This window comes from Argiope bruennichi, chromosome 2, assembly GCF_947563725.1.
Source record: "Argiope bruennichi chromosome 2, qqArgBrue1.1, whole genome shotgun sequence".
NCBI lineage: Eukaryota > Metazoa > Arthropoda > Arachnida > Araneae > Araneidae > Argiope > Argiope bruennichi.
The window spans coordinates 63,618,716-63,634,261 of NC_079152.1; the positions used below are offsets into that span (position 1 = coordinate 63,618,716).

Here is a 15,546-nt window from a genome sequence, read left to right on the forward strand (position 1 = left end):
TAATAAAGTGTAAAGCCGCTTTATAATACAGTTCAAATGATATCTACAATGTGTTATTATTAAATATTTTGTTGAGTTGAATCCTGAATATCAAAGTATGCATAAGCCTTTAATTGAAATGAATCATTATCAATATTCCAAAGGAACAAGCTGGGGGCCAAAGTCGGTTAGTGTGTTTTAAAACAATGAAACTTCTTTAGTATATTCTTCTCTACTAGATCTTTTTCCACAATAAGACGCTTTTTCTTGGTCCTGGTCTTTTAAAGTATATACCTGGCGAAGTTAAAAAATATCTTTATAGAATGCAAGCAACTAATATTACAATAAATTTTATATTAACAGTAAATTTGTAATTATACGGAATTCATTTCCAGTGATTTAATTAGAAATAAAAAATGGCAGTGAAATTAAATGTAACAACTTTTTTTATTTTCTGGCATGCAAAGAGGAACTATTATAATTTTCAAAAACTCTGACCTCTAGATTTTGACGAATCACCACGTTTTAGCCCTCTTGAGTCCTAAAAACACATTTTTGCTCCTTTTGAGCGTTTATCTACACTTTTATGTGCATGAATGTGGTGGCTCAAACTTTTTGTCTTGTAGAGCGCCAACACACGGACGCATATTCTCATTCATTGCTTATTTATCTATGCAATAATAATAAATAATAACTACATAGATAAATAATAAATATCCAATAATAATAATAACTACATAGATAAATAATAAATATCCAATAATAATAATAACTACATAGATAAATAAGGAAAACTCTTCTTCCTTAACTTTCAATAAAAGAAGAATATAATTTGATTAAATATTAGATGAAATAATGAAAAACAGTTTGAATTTCACTGCAAAAGTGGAACTATTGCTGAAAAATTATGTGATTAAAATATTGCTAAAATGCTGTGAAAATTCAACAAAAATATGAGTAGCAAAACGGTTTTTAAATTCTTTTAAAGCAATAATATTTTCGGAAGTTATCAGGGAAAACAATAATTCCATATTTTTTAATTTCCAAAATTTTAAAAACTTTGCTCTGAGTTGTATAACATGCATGTTGCACTCTCTAACGCACGCACACACACACACACACACACACACACACACACACACACACACACACACACACACACACATATATATATATATATATATATATATATATATATATTAAATGTGGTGTCTCTATGTCAAACGACCTGGCTTGTAAAACACCAGTACACATAATATCCTTTATTATTAGCAGAAAAAAGGTTTATCTGAAAAAAATTCCAGAATAATTAAATGATTGCTAAAAGTGCCGAAAATAAGGGTTATTACAATTAAAGCATCAATTAAAAAATCATGATAATTTGTAATTGTTTTTAAATTTAGTTAAAATTTTAAACCAACGGGAATGGTGTGTCCGAAACTTTATCGCATAAACTCTAATGAATGCACTTGTGCTTTATTAGCCGTGCGCCATTGGCGAACTATAGTTACAAAAAAGCTACTCAAGTTCGATATTTGGCGATTTTTGTTTTGCGAATAATTTCTAAGATTCTACAACACAAGAACCAGAGCGCCGAATACGTATTTTGGAATTTTTTTTTCTGACTGATTAAAAATAAAATTTTTCCAGAGTTGTAACTGTAATCACAAATTCATATACCAAATTTCAGATACTTAAATCTTTGCGGGTTTTTTTAATTATTGTGTTTACATATACGCGAAACTATAGCCCGAGAGATAACCAACCTTTTGACAGATTTGATTCAAAATTTAATACACATCGACATGTTATCAAATATTTAGATTTTAGAACTATGTATAAAATTTTATAAATCTCACATCTTTTGTATTTATCGTTTTCACTTATAATCCGTTACCTGGACAGACAAACTCTCTTTGAAAGGATTTCGTTCAAAATTTGATACAAATTGGAAGTAGAGACCATATACCGAATTTCATCCGTCTAGCTGAAAGTCGTTTTGAGTTATCGCGTTCAAATGTGTTCAAATGTGACATGTGTTTTTCAAATTCAGGGAAATCTGAAAAGTAGAGATCTCGTCAAAATCTCGAGTTGGAATGATTTTGATGATTAGAATATTTTCTCTTTGTCGTTGTTTCTCTTCGTATAGGAGGAAGTAAAAAAAAATTATAATTTTTAAATTTGTTAATATTTCTCAATTTTATAAACATAATAATACACTGAAATTATTAAAATCTAATTAAATGCAGGCTTTTTATCAGCTTCAAAACCAAAACTATATATTACATATTTTTGGAGATATCCATTAAACGACATACAAAAGAGGCCAATTCTGTTTATACATTTAGTTATACAATATTTAAATCATGTATTAAAGCATTTCTCTCAAGTGTTTTAACTAAATTGCTTCAGTTTTTAACTTAGATAACGAAATTAGAGAGAGGTCTCAAAAAGCAATCAATTTAACTTTCAGGAACAGATATTTCCACAACCGTGATGCATATATCATTTAGGGAAGTTCAAATAATTAGAACTCTAAAATTCAGGCTGTCCCTGAGTGTGTTATCTCAAAGACAGCTGGCGCCGTGCGAAGTGCCGAAAGTACTTTTTAAGTTTAATGCTAACAAAAATATCAGATTAGTTTTCATGTTGGAGACACGGTAATAGTTTTATCTTCTTTATTTTTACTGTTTTTCATTTAGGTAATTAAGTTATTATAAATGGTGTGATTTATTTCCGATCTTACTGCAAAATAGACTTTTATAATTCTTTTCAAATAAATGGGTTTTAATTTTTCTTTTTAAGCGATAAATTAAGGTGTGCGTACACACTTGAAACTTCAAAAGTCGTTCAAAATATCGAATATTTTTTAATTGCTTGAAAACGTTCCCTGATCCTTTCACTTTCAAAAGATACTAAGATGTTGTCAATAGTTGGAATATTTCTAGAATTATAATTATTTTTCTTGAGGTACTGACATTAAAAACTCTAGTTTCGTTTTTTTTAAACTCATTTTATGAAGAATGATATTTTCCCACTATGTTGCTTCATTCAAACAATTATAACTCAACAAGAAATTTACCAAATACAATTATTTATATATCAAAATAATCTGTATAAAACAGTGGATGTTTTGTGCCTCAATGGAAGTTATATTTATAGAAATAAATTTTTAATAACTATTTAAAAGTTAAAATTACAGAAAAAAATCTCGCTTTTTCTATTCATCGCTGATGAAAAAATTGTTAAAAATAAACTATATATTTTTATAACTTGATGAAGGCAGACAACATGAATATTAGGCATAATTTCCAACTAGAATGTATGTCTGTACAAATTAGAATTTAAGATATCATGTTTCAAAAAATAGGCTAATTAGCTTATTAAATATTAATTAATTAATCAATAATTAGTGTAATATAGTTTTTTTTCACTGAAATGAGTTTAAATATATATTAAGGACCTACTGTAAAAAATTTGGATTTTTAAAGTTAAAATTTAAAAAAAATATCTAGTGTGTACGTACACCTTAATATCGTTTCGCTGGAGTTGGATAGGAATCTATCGAATTCGTATTTAATTTGAGCTGATGTGAAAGTGTTACTTCATGTATTTGTTAGTAGTAACATTTCAATATTTATCGATTTGAATAAATTTTATGTGCGACTTATTTGCGATTCATTCTTTAAAAATCTAATGAAGGAATTTCTTAAAATTTTAGCAGACACAAAAAAAAAGGACATGACGCAGTTGCAACAACCGGAAACAATTATTTTCTTTCCTATTCTAAACAAGCTGACAGTCATTTCACTCATAAACACGCTCCATTTCGTGAGCGTTGATCATCACGCACAACATGCCACATTAAATTTGCACCGACTTTTGCATTTTTTTTAGCTGTGTATGCCACTTTTAATGAACAACACATTAGCTTTTTTTTTCCTTTCTAATTAGCATCTTTAAATATCCTTGGCATGATGTGGATGCGCTTTTCATCCAAACATTTTTAATTTTTTAAAGTCATTGATTATTTCTATTTTAATTGTATTTTAAGAATTTTACTCAATTGTTCACCTTGATCTATTCTCAAGTTTCAAACTTATTATTACTTTCATCCTAATAATCTTTGAGAATTCAAAATTTGAGTTTAATTTTGACCTGTTTCTGACGCAGCATGATTATTTTATTAGTTTTGAGAACATGTATTATTTATTTATTAATTACAACTATTCTGTGAAGTACCAAAATTTGTACAAAATATTAATTAATATCGTGATATTTATATATATTGTAACAATAAGATGGACGCTATAAAAAGATTAAGATTTGAACATTCATATTTGTAAAAGTGTTAATAACATCTTATTATTTTTTAATTAATAAAATTTATAACTTTGAAAAATGTATTTATTTGAAAACGAGAAAAAAATAATAAACTTTTAAAGGGCCTGCTTTCGGTTTCTTCTTTGCCTCGCGGTTCTATGCTAATTTTGAAGTCAGAAATCTACCACTAATGAGCTGTGTCCCAAAATATTCCTTGCGCTGCCTCAAAATGGAACTTTAATATTGTGTTCCATGGTTATTATTCGAAGAGGAATATCGTTGATAAATCCCTAAAAGTTTCCCAAGCGATATACAGAATCTTTTCGGGCGAGAAGCTAATGTATTTGTCAGGACTGAACGAAATAAACACAAACGAAATAATAAATGATAAAAATAAATTTAAATATTTATACCATTTTGTTATTTAAACTCCTTTCTCACCCCTCCATATATAAATATCCATATGATTTTGATAATTATTATGTGATTATTATAATGAAAATCCTGTTAACCAGCGTATAATCAGCTTAATCTGTTAACCATATGTGATGAAATATGTCATTATAAAATGTTACAAAAGTTAATTCCTCGATTAGCATGTTTCGCGAACAGACGAAAGCGCTCAAAGTAGAAAGAAAGAAAAATAAAGATCGGTGAAACAAACGAGTAAAAACTCTTACTCAGCTCAAGAATTATTTAACGTTGCGAAGTTTCTTTGGAGAAGTGCCTCACATTTTCGAACAGATTAGTGAAGAATTTTAGGCACTCAACACATTCTCATGTACCACACGGCGAACATTTTTTTTTTTTTTTGCTACGGCGGACATTTGTTAGTAGGTATTTTCTGTTACTTGTACAGATTCCAAGCGGTATAAAGTATCTTAGATACGAGGAAAACATTAATAAATAACACACATGACTTTGAACACACTAATAAAAGAATTCAATGCATGGAGATATGAAATAGAAATGAAAGTACTGCCAAATTACTTCTTTTCTACATAACTATAATTCATGTTGAGGCATTTATTCCAGCACCGAATTAAATTGAAACTCATAAAACGCAGTCGGCCTATATAAAAACATCGATATAATCAGGCTTCTAACCACCGAGAAATCTCTTCATGGATGACACCGATGAAAATTTGATGGTGACAAGTTGGATTGCATGATGGATGCTTCAAAAATTCCCCAGAAAATCCTTGCAGTTTTCATCCCTAATAGAAAATCTAAAATTTAATTGGATTTTAAAAAAATGTTCAGTGAAATAGGAATTTATAGAATAGAAGCTATAAATAAATCTGAATCACTGCAAGGTATTTATTGCTTCACTGTCGTGATAGGTATCAATAATTTTTCCACTGGTTGTTGTAAAAAAAAAAAAAAAATGATTTTCAAAATCTCTTTTCCTATCGAAAATCGCTTTGCAGAGTTTTCACGATTTGTAGAATTTCGATTTATAGAAACTCCCCTGTATTTGATTTCGATTTTAAAAAAAAAAATCTAATCATATTGAGACTTATGATTCTTTGAATTTTGGCATCCGAAAATTAATTTTTTCTCTATTACTCACTTCTAACACAAGCACGTTTTTCTCAAAAAACATCACGAACGCTTACTTTATGACATTATAAAAAGAAGAAAGAGAGAAAAAACTGGCTTTTGGGCAGGCAGTATTATAGGAATTCTAACTTTTCTCCGATTACTTATTTGAACAGAAAGGAGAAAATGTTTCATGATTCGCCCATCGCTCAAAACTCAGAACTGACACCGCCATAAACCCTTCCTCTCACTTAGAAGAAACAACCGAGTCAAAAACTACACGCGCCAGGAGAGAAGTTCTAAATAATAGAAGAGCAGCAAAGCAATCCGAAACTGCAACACGAAACAGCCCTAACTCAGGTAGGAGAAGATGAACGAGTCGTCGATTCACAGAGTTGCCGTGGAAGGTTGCTAAACACGTCAGTCGGTCGCGGGTGCCGTGAGTTCGGTTGGTAACACAACAGCTCGGTTCGGTTTAAAAAAGCACATTATTTTCTGGAAGCACACTTTGAACTGGGATCGGTTTAAAAAAGCATATTATTTTCTGAAAGCACACTTTGGATACACGAAAATAGTGTTACTCAAATTTGGATAAAAGGCTCCTGTCGGCTTGAAAGGTAAGTTTTATACAGTTGGCGTGTTTTGAACAAGGCGCTAAACCTGGTGAAACTATTAAAAAAATGGAGAATTGAAAAAGCACTTCTAAGAAATATGGTTAATTTTGTTATTAAATAGCAAAATAGGATATATTCATTGAAAAGAAAAAAGTCTATTAAAAATAAATATAAATATAAATAAGTTTTATTTTTTAATAGTAAAGTGTCAAATGAAGTGCAATAGTTACTGGAAAATACATTACCGGCATTTGAAAAGGTTATTTTGTCCTTCTTTGGAATGATTTTGTTCCATATCAGAAACGTTCCGGCTTTTGGCGGTAAAATACGTTTTTACTAAGAAATTTGAAAAAAATGACGTCATAATTATAAAAGTGACCATGCAAATGAGAGATAAAAGTTATCGGTACATCAAATTGATCAATTTCAAAGCATTTCACATTTTTATCATAATATTTCAATGAAAATAAAAAAAAATTAAAAAATTCACATTGTTATTTTAAATATAAGTTTTTTTGTTAATAACAATTTTGAATAAAAAAATATGAAATAAATTTAATAATTACTGATATAAGAAAAATATGACAAATATATTTTTAATGAATATTGCGTAAAAAAAGTAATTAATCTCTGTCAATTATTTTTAATTCAGGCATTAAGTTTATATTGAATTTAACCTTTTGACTGCGTAATTTTTAAAAATCTCTATTTAGATGCGTTGTTTGCAAATGCGTTCAAATATTTTTCAAACAGAATGAATTGATGCTACATGTTACACGATAATAATATGATATGGTAAAAATCTGTAATCGTGAAAATAAACACACTAAACTGCGAAACCCCCGGGATGCAATAAAAAATGAACTGATTGCCAACCCATGGAAATCGTGAGATACGCGGCTGGAGGGTTAAATACCAGAAACAGAGAATTTAGAAATTCTGGAACTATATTTTTTCAAAACTATGCTTTCTATCACACAAAATATAATTATTATGCATGATTCATTTTAAAAACTTAACATTTTTTAGAACTCCTAAATAAAAGAAATTCGGATAATATCAGGACTGTTGTTATAAGGAATCACTAACCAAATATTATAAGATTCCTATTTTTTAAAAATAGCTTCCTTAAAACTTTTTATTTGGTGGTAAACTTTTAAATTTGAAGCAAATTAGTTAAATAAATCCTCGTAAAATTGTTAAAAGCAATAAGACTTCAGCGTATTTAACCGAGAACATTTCTGAGGAAAGATGTAAAATGTTAAGTTCCTACAGAGAAATTCGTACTGTTTTTAAGGCAGATTTAAGACAGAATCTTATTAACTGATACAGTGAACTGAAAAAGTGTTATCCCCTGAAAATTTATTTCTTTTGCTGAAAAATAATTATTTTTATAGAAAAATTATTACTCCACTGAGTTTTCTCCACAGTGGCTTATATTTATAAACAAAACATATTTTTGGAAGTATGCCCTACATTAACAAAGCAAAACGTTATCATGTCACAACGTGTGGCGTTACAAAATATTATCAGAAAATTTTCATCTCAGTTATAGCTTAAAATTTAAAAATTACTTTTAAAATATTTTATCGGCATGTTTATAAAGCAAAATATTTTCAGTTTTTTAAAAATATATAACTAAAACAGATAGAAGCTTCAGTTTCCTTTTCTTTTTCAAGAAAACATAAATAATTAAGTTGTTAACAATACCGTCCAAAAGAGATTTTTTTTATATATATTTACAGAAGCAATGAAGTTTTTGGTTTCGAACTTTCAAATAACTAATTTAAATAAATTGAAAGAGGGATATGAAACTTTAAAAGAAAGCTGTTTGGCATTCGCACTGTTCACCTTCGGTGACAAACTTGTTCAACGGGAACACTAATTTTGTTTCATTTTTATCTGAATAATTTTTGCTTTATTTGATATTTATGCTTATTTTAAAGAAGTCATTTTAAATTGAGATAAACATTTAACTAATGTTTCTTATACCCTTGCACAGTTTGTTGTACATAAACATCCTTAACGAACTCAAGTAACTGCCTATACCATCTAACATATAATTGCACTGAATTTTATTTTATATTTTCTCTTGCAAATTAAAAATTTGTTTTCGAAATTCAAATGGCATGTCACTTTTTTTGATCAATTGCATGTTAACTGAGTCAAAATATGCCAATAAAATCAATTAAAGATCAACGCAAAGATAATCTTTGAATTTATTGAATATATATTTACCATTTTAAAAGACATTGTTTTCAAATTTCGTTAAAAGTCGATAGGACAGAAAAAAAAGACAACCATTAGGATATTAGTTTAGGTGAAAAGAAGAAAAACACGCGATTAAAAAATTTAATTGATGATGACTAGTCAAAAAGGAATCGTGATTAAAATATAAAATGTAGCATGATTCGTATATCTCAGTATCGTATTCAGACAGTATATGGTAATTAAAGCAAATTTAATTTGTTATTTTTCTCTATCCAATGCTTTTCATTCACCATCAATCTGCGCTCCACTATATGTCAAATCTTATGAGACTCCCCAATTCCAGGATAAGACGAGTGCCTCTTGAGATTTTGCGAAAACGTCATCGATATATGCCATCCAAATAAAACATTAAATTCGAATATTCGAATAAAAAAACTAAGTATATTTTTTTAGTAAAAAGCATTATTTATTATAATATATCCTAAGCATTTTTTTACAACGAATCAAAAAAATCTTTTATTTTATTTATTTATTTTAGGTAATTTTTTTAACCTTCAAAACTTTGGTATATTCTCTTTGTTATGATTTACATCTTTGTTTTGTTGATCTGATTTTCATAACATATTTCTCTTTTAAAATTAACTATATGTTTTTGTGTGAAATATGATATAATTTTTTTTTTGTAGTGTCAAAGAAGATAAGATCGAATATATTACAACAAATGATATTATTTCGGCTTTTTTTTTCCTTTATTTTTCGAATCGTCTGCTAAAATTATTTTTTTTCTTTCATAAATTTAAACCAAATCACTATGATGTAAACGCATTTTAATTGAAAAATTGTAGATATACATCTATGTAATACAATACTTTATGAGCGTATTTAAAGTATATGAAAAAGTAGTTCAGCTCATATTTTATTTCTTTTGCAGCTCATTTTCCAATTAATATATTAACTTTTTGATGTTTCAGTATATGCTTTAGGAGAATTATACAGAATGTCATAAAAGATCATTTACTAAAATCTTTTATGACATTCTGTATAATTCTCCTACATTTTAATGTGGATCATACATTAAGAAACAAGATACATTTTACAGTATAACTTGAAATCGTAAATGGAAAAGGTTACTGATATAGGAGGCCTATTTATAAGTGAATTAAATAGCAGAAAAATGATAGCTAGGTTAAATGTACGATATACTAGATTTATTTCTTGGAATATAAATTCACAATGTCACAAGGACCCAGTTGCACATTTAACAGAACAAATTGCGCGCAAGATAATAGACAAGTGGGAATTAAAGTGTATTATCATCTAAAAAGCGTTTGAGTATTTAAATTAATTATTCAGTGGACTGATTACCGAAACCATACACGCTTCACATGTTGTAGATTCACATGTTGTTTGTTTATATCAGTAATGACTCTATGCTAAGTTTCTTAAAAGATTAATTATTGTAATATCGTATATTTTTAAAAACTTTTAAAAGAAAATTTTAATTATCGTGGAGTATTCTTTTAAAACTTAGCTCCATACATATAAAAAAAACAACCCTAGAATGATATTTGCGACACTTTATCGTGTACTCTGTAATGAATGTACTTGTGTATGACTAACTTCATGCCACAACCGTCACAAATGAGTGAATTAGCGGACAAGCTTTAACGATTTATTTGGCTTCTGAGATATGGATAATGCACAAGCACTAATGTATTTTGGAAGTCTTTTTTCCGACCGATTGAAAACAATATTTTGCACAGAATTACTATTATAATCACAAAAACACATTTCAAATTTCATACATTTAGGTCATTGAATTTTTGAGTTATCGTGTTTATATTCTTGTGAAAATACAGACCGACAGACGACCATCCCTTAGGCAGATCCAGTTCAAAATCTGAACAAATGACTATGCGTTAAATGCTAAAACCGTGAAGAAAATTTCATTTGCCTATGTTGTTATGTTTTTGAATTATTGCGTTTATAAGCACGGTGAACAAACCGACAGACTGTCAGCTCCCAGACAGATTTAGTTCCAATTCATATCTATCCTTTATGCATTGAATCTACGTACCAAATTTTGTCTATCTAATTCTCTTCGTTTTATTGTTATCGTGTTCGTTTATATTCGGACAGCCGGAATGTCAGCTTTCTAATTAATGGATTTCTTACAAAATTTGACAGATATCTATCTACAAATTTGGTTTAAAGACCATATACGAACTCAAAATGTTTCTCAAAATGTGTAACTCAAAATGTTTCTCAAAATGTGTAACTCAAAATGTTTCTCAAAATGTGTAACTCAAAATGTTTCTCAAAATGTGTAACTCAAAATGTTTTTCAATTATCATTTTCACAGTCAGATATAATTCCAAATATGATTTTTTCGAAAGTCTGAAACGTGGAGATTCTTCCAAAATCTCAAATTCAAAATTTTAAAAAAATATTATATTCTCTCTTTGCGCATTTAGTATATGAGAGAGTAAAGAATGCATATTATTATTGCGTTGGGAATCACTCAGAATTAGAAATTAAGAGAAAACCGGCCAGCTCAAGGACATTCGGAAGAGCCGGCAGATACGTGGGCAAATAAACAAACATGATTATCTAGGAATTAACGAACATACTAGCCAGGAATAAAAATCCAAACTTCATCTCAATAGCACTCACTAGGCATCTCAAAACACTTGAAGACTGGTTCAATAAATGGAAAATAGAAATTAATCCTAGCAAAACTGAAGCTATCATGTTCACAAAAAATCATGTATTTAAAGAATTCCGCCCAATTAAAATTAAAAACCAAAATATCCCGTGGTCTAAGGAATGCAAATATTTAGGTGTCATTCTTGACAATAAACTAACATGGAAACCCCATTTTATTTATGTTAAAAAGAAGTTTCGAGACCTAACTCGTAAATTCTTTCCCTTAATCTCTCGAAACTCCAAAATGAGCAGGGCCAACAAAATACTTATTTACACAGCCTATTTGCGTCCAGTTTTAACATATGCATGTCCGGTTTGGGGATACACTGCTAAATCTAACCTTAGAATAATTGAAATTCAACAAAACAACCTTATTAGAAGATTTTGTAATTGCTATTGGTATATGCCAAACACAAATATGTATAAAGCACTTGATTACCCTCCACTTAAAAAGTTTATTAAAAAACTTGCTGAAAAATTCTTCAAAAATCTTGACAATCATGATAACAAAGCAGTTCTTGATATTCCTAAATATGTTCCTAATCTCCGTCTTAAAAGACCTCGTAACATTTTGATATAGATCTCCCTAATCCTTTGTTTTTCTCATTTTAATTACTTCTAAATTTGTCATACCTCTTATCACATCCTGTCAGACATTTGTTACCTTTGCTTCGTCATGCACCTCACTCCTCATCTCCTGCCTGTTCCTGTAACACAGTTCATCGGACCTTTTTGCGAAGATGATCACGCTAAATACTGAAAGCCAAGTCTCACAATAGTTTTTTCCATTTACCGGAGATTAAGCCCCAACCCTCGGGGCTAGGCGCTCCGTCAAACATATCATTACAGGAATTAACGAACATAATCATAAAGACACTACAGTTCATTAAAATCACTCTTTTGTTTCTATAGCACTTTCTACTGCTTTTGAAAACGGTGGAATTTCTTAAGCTTTAGCTCTGATATTTTTGTAAATAATTCTTTGAAGTGTTATTTATAAGCATTAGAGTGGGGAAGGTGGCGAAATAGCCTGATTCAAAAGGCAAAGTCGATATTTCAGCTGTCTTTTCACTTTATAATACAAAGGTTTAATTTTTTTTTTTAATTTTGTGTCTCATAAATAAACGAGCGTGTCTAGTTTCCTCGAAGTTTTCCGGCATACTCTCTAATAAATGTGGTATTCCTCCTCTTTTTGCATAAATTTGTAATCAAAACCTTCAACGCCACAAGTGTTCAAATATACATTTTCGTTTATGAAAGTACTTGTATATATTATTTGCTTGACATTGGCTAAAAATAATTATGATAGATTTATATATGAGTAACCTAGCGTTTTTACTAAATTTGGCGTGCTATCTTTAGCGGTTAATTGCTGGTAAGGAATTAACACACAAGTAACAGAAAAGGGAATATGTATTTTGGAGGTCTTTTATTCCATCGATTGAATTCAAAATTTGACATAAAATTGCAATTGTAGTCAAAACATAACATACCAAAATTTATTTATTTAAGTCATAATGGTTTTGAATTACCACGTTTGAATGCATACAAAAGTGCTGATTGTCAGACGGTCAATCTGTTGATAAATTTGTTTCAAAATTTGATAAGGATCCACGCATTAAATAGTAAAATTTTGTGCCAAATTGTATCTATCTAATTCTTTTAGTTATGTAGCTATCGTTTTCTCTTGTATTCAGTCAGCGGTGCAGTAGACTTCCTTCAAATAGATTTCATTCAAAATGTGATGAGAATTTATAAATTTGATGTGGTAACTTCTTGAAACTCCTTTTTAGTAACTCCTTCTTCTATAACTTTTCTCATTCTTAGTAACTTCTTTTTCTATAATTTTTGGTTCATTAATTTGAGGCATCAAGTCTGATTCTTGTCATAATCGTGTTCCTTATGTATTTGTTGCAATACCAAATTTTTTACGTCTAGCTCAAAGTATTTTCTTGTAATCATGCCCCCTGACAGACAGACAGACATAATTCTAAAAATGTGTAATGACATAATTCAGAGAAATCTAAATCGTGAAAATTTGTCAAAATCTCGATTTTTTTTTTGTGGCAATTTACAACATTTTCTTTCATACTTCGCATATGAAAAGTAGAAACCAAAAATATGAACCCGTATCCCAATATGAAAGCGCATTCTGATTAAATAGCAATGCATCCTAACAAGAGGGTTAATATTCTAAGAAAAATATATTTTTAACACATAATTCAATTATATTCACAAACAAAACTTTCACATTACAATAAAATATAAATACACTATTGTAAAAAATACAGTGCAATAAGAGCAAATATTAAGATTCTTATTGTTTAGAATTATTGTAATGAACCACCCTGTATCTTCATAATTTTTTGTGTATATATTTTTTCATTTGCCTTTATTTTCTTATATTTTATGCATCAAGTCCCTCTCATATCGTAAAATGGCTTCCATTATTTGTTTAAATCTCTCCTATATTTACTTTCATTAATACTGAATGAAAATCCGATTTCCGCAAGATGTGATATGTTGAAAGGCATTAAAAATTTTATGGCTTTTTCGAATATATGCTTAGATCCGTCTCTTCTTTCATTCCAGAAATTGCAAAAATTATTTGTTTTCAAATCATTCATCGGATTTCTATCGCGTGAAATATCTAAAAGCAGATATCTTTCTTGCTGAAATATTTATGCAGCACAGTGCCCAAAATAGTGAAAGTGTCTCTTACCCAACTTTCTCTTCTAAATTTTTTTAAAAAAGTAATTCCCTTAAAATATGACCATATAAAGTAAATAAACTAACATATAGTCGACGTAGGTGCTGTTATTTAAGAGAGAGCCAAAAACGGGAAAATATATTTTTCTCAATAATGAAAATCAAAACAAAATGTTAAAAAACGCGCTATTTTGTATTTATAACGAACTTTTATTTAAGGCTTTTATGTAAAAATTGTAATACCAAATGTAGTGTAATATACCAATTGTGGTACATCTATCACAATTTGAGAAAGTCTGTCTTTCCTCATTTTTAATATTTTCGCTCATCTTCTTAGCCAGTGTAACTGAAATTAAAAAAAAAAAAAAAAAAAAAAAAAAAAAAAAAACATTATTTCCTGAATGCCATACATTTGTTGAGAGAAGAAAACCTGTGTTATGCGACAAATGAATCAGTGACTGAACTAACTGATGAGTAAAGAAAAAAAGTAGATGTTTATCCTTTATTTTGGTGCTTTTAAAAGCAAAGATCGTAAAAACGATTTACGGTCCTTTTTAATTTAAGGTAAGTCAGAAATCCGACTCTCCGACCCGCCACGAAGGCACACGGATTTAAACCATAAAACTGAATGACCGGACCGCCGCAACAGCAACATTGGCGGGAACTGTGGTTGAGTCCTAAGGGCCGTCACCGGCCACGGTACAACCCTCCCCTAAGGAAGTACGTCCCGTCATCGATGGGAGGAGTCAGATCCCCCACCTTTTCATGTACCCTCCAGAGTGGCGAGATCCAATCACCATGTCGGAAGCATCTCATCCTCATTTCGAGGTGCCCCCCGGGGGGTTTAATTTAAGGTAAGCTATCTATGTTCAGAGAGAAAAGACAAACCCTATGCTGAATCTGAGTTTAGTTGAGGGCGACCGCTTTTGTGCATACATGCATTGCAAATCTGTTTAACCCATTATTGAAGCGATATGGTATTTTTGCATTTAGCATTGTTAAGTTGTGGAGAAACTAGAATATGAATTTCGGAGGTCTCCCTTTTGATAAAGAACAAGATTTGAGTTAAAAAAAAAAGGATATTTGGGCGGGGGAAGGGGGAGAGAAGTCAAGGCTCCATACTAAATTTCGTTTCTTTATCTTCTTCGATTTTTAAGTTATCATATGCGTTTGAAAAGATAAGTAAATCTCGGGGTTGAATAAATTTCTTGCAAAATTTAATAAAATCCATAATTTTGTCGTAAGATAGCTCCTGTGTTCACAGATTGATGGAAATACATGATTCTAATATTTTTTTTTTCATACTCCAGTAGGTCTAAGCTATTCGACATTCATTGAAATCTCAAGGTCGAATTTTTTAATAATCAAAATACTTTTTCTTTCTATACTTCGTTGAAGAGGAAGTAAAAAAATATGTGCGCTACTGAAAGCTAAAAAAAGTGATTATACGGAAGCATTATTT

At 29.6% G+C, this 15,546-nt stretch overlaps 1 protein-coding gene across 1 annotated transcript in view; it reads left to right on the forward strand.

Moving 5' to 3' along the window:
• The first annotated feature begins 6,261 nt into the window (after positions 1–6,261).
• The window catches only part of LOC129955939 (5'-AMP-activated protein kinase subunit gamma-1-like), a 509,804-nt gene continuing 500,519 nt past the window's right edge, over positions 6,262–15,546 (forward strand). Inside the window, exon 1 of the mRNA XM_056068262.1 lies at positions 6,262–6,461. The gene's annotated coding sequence lies outside the window, so the exon portion shown is untranslated. The remainder of the gene's footprint in view (positions 6,462–15,546) is intronic.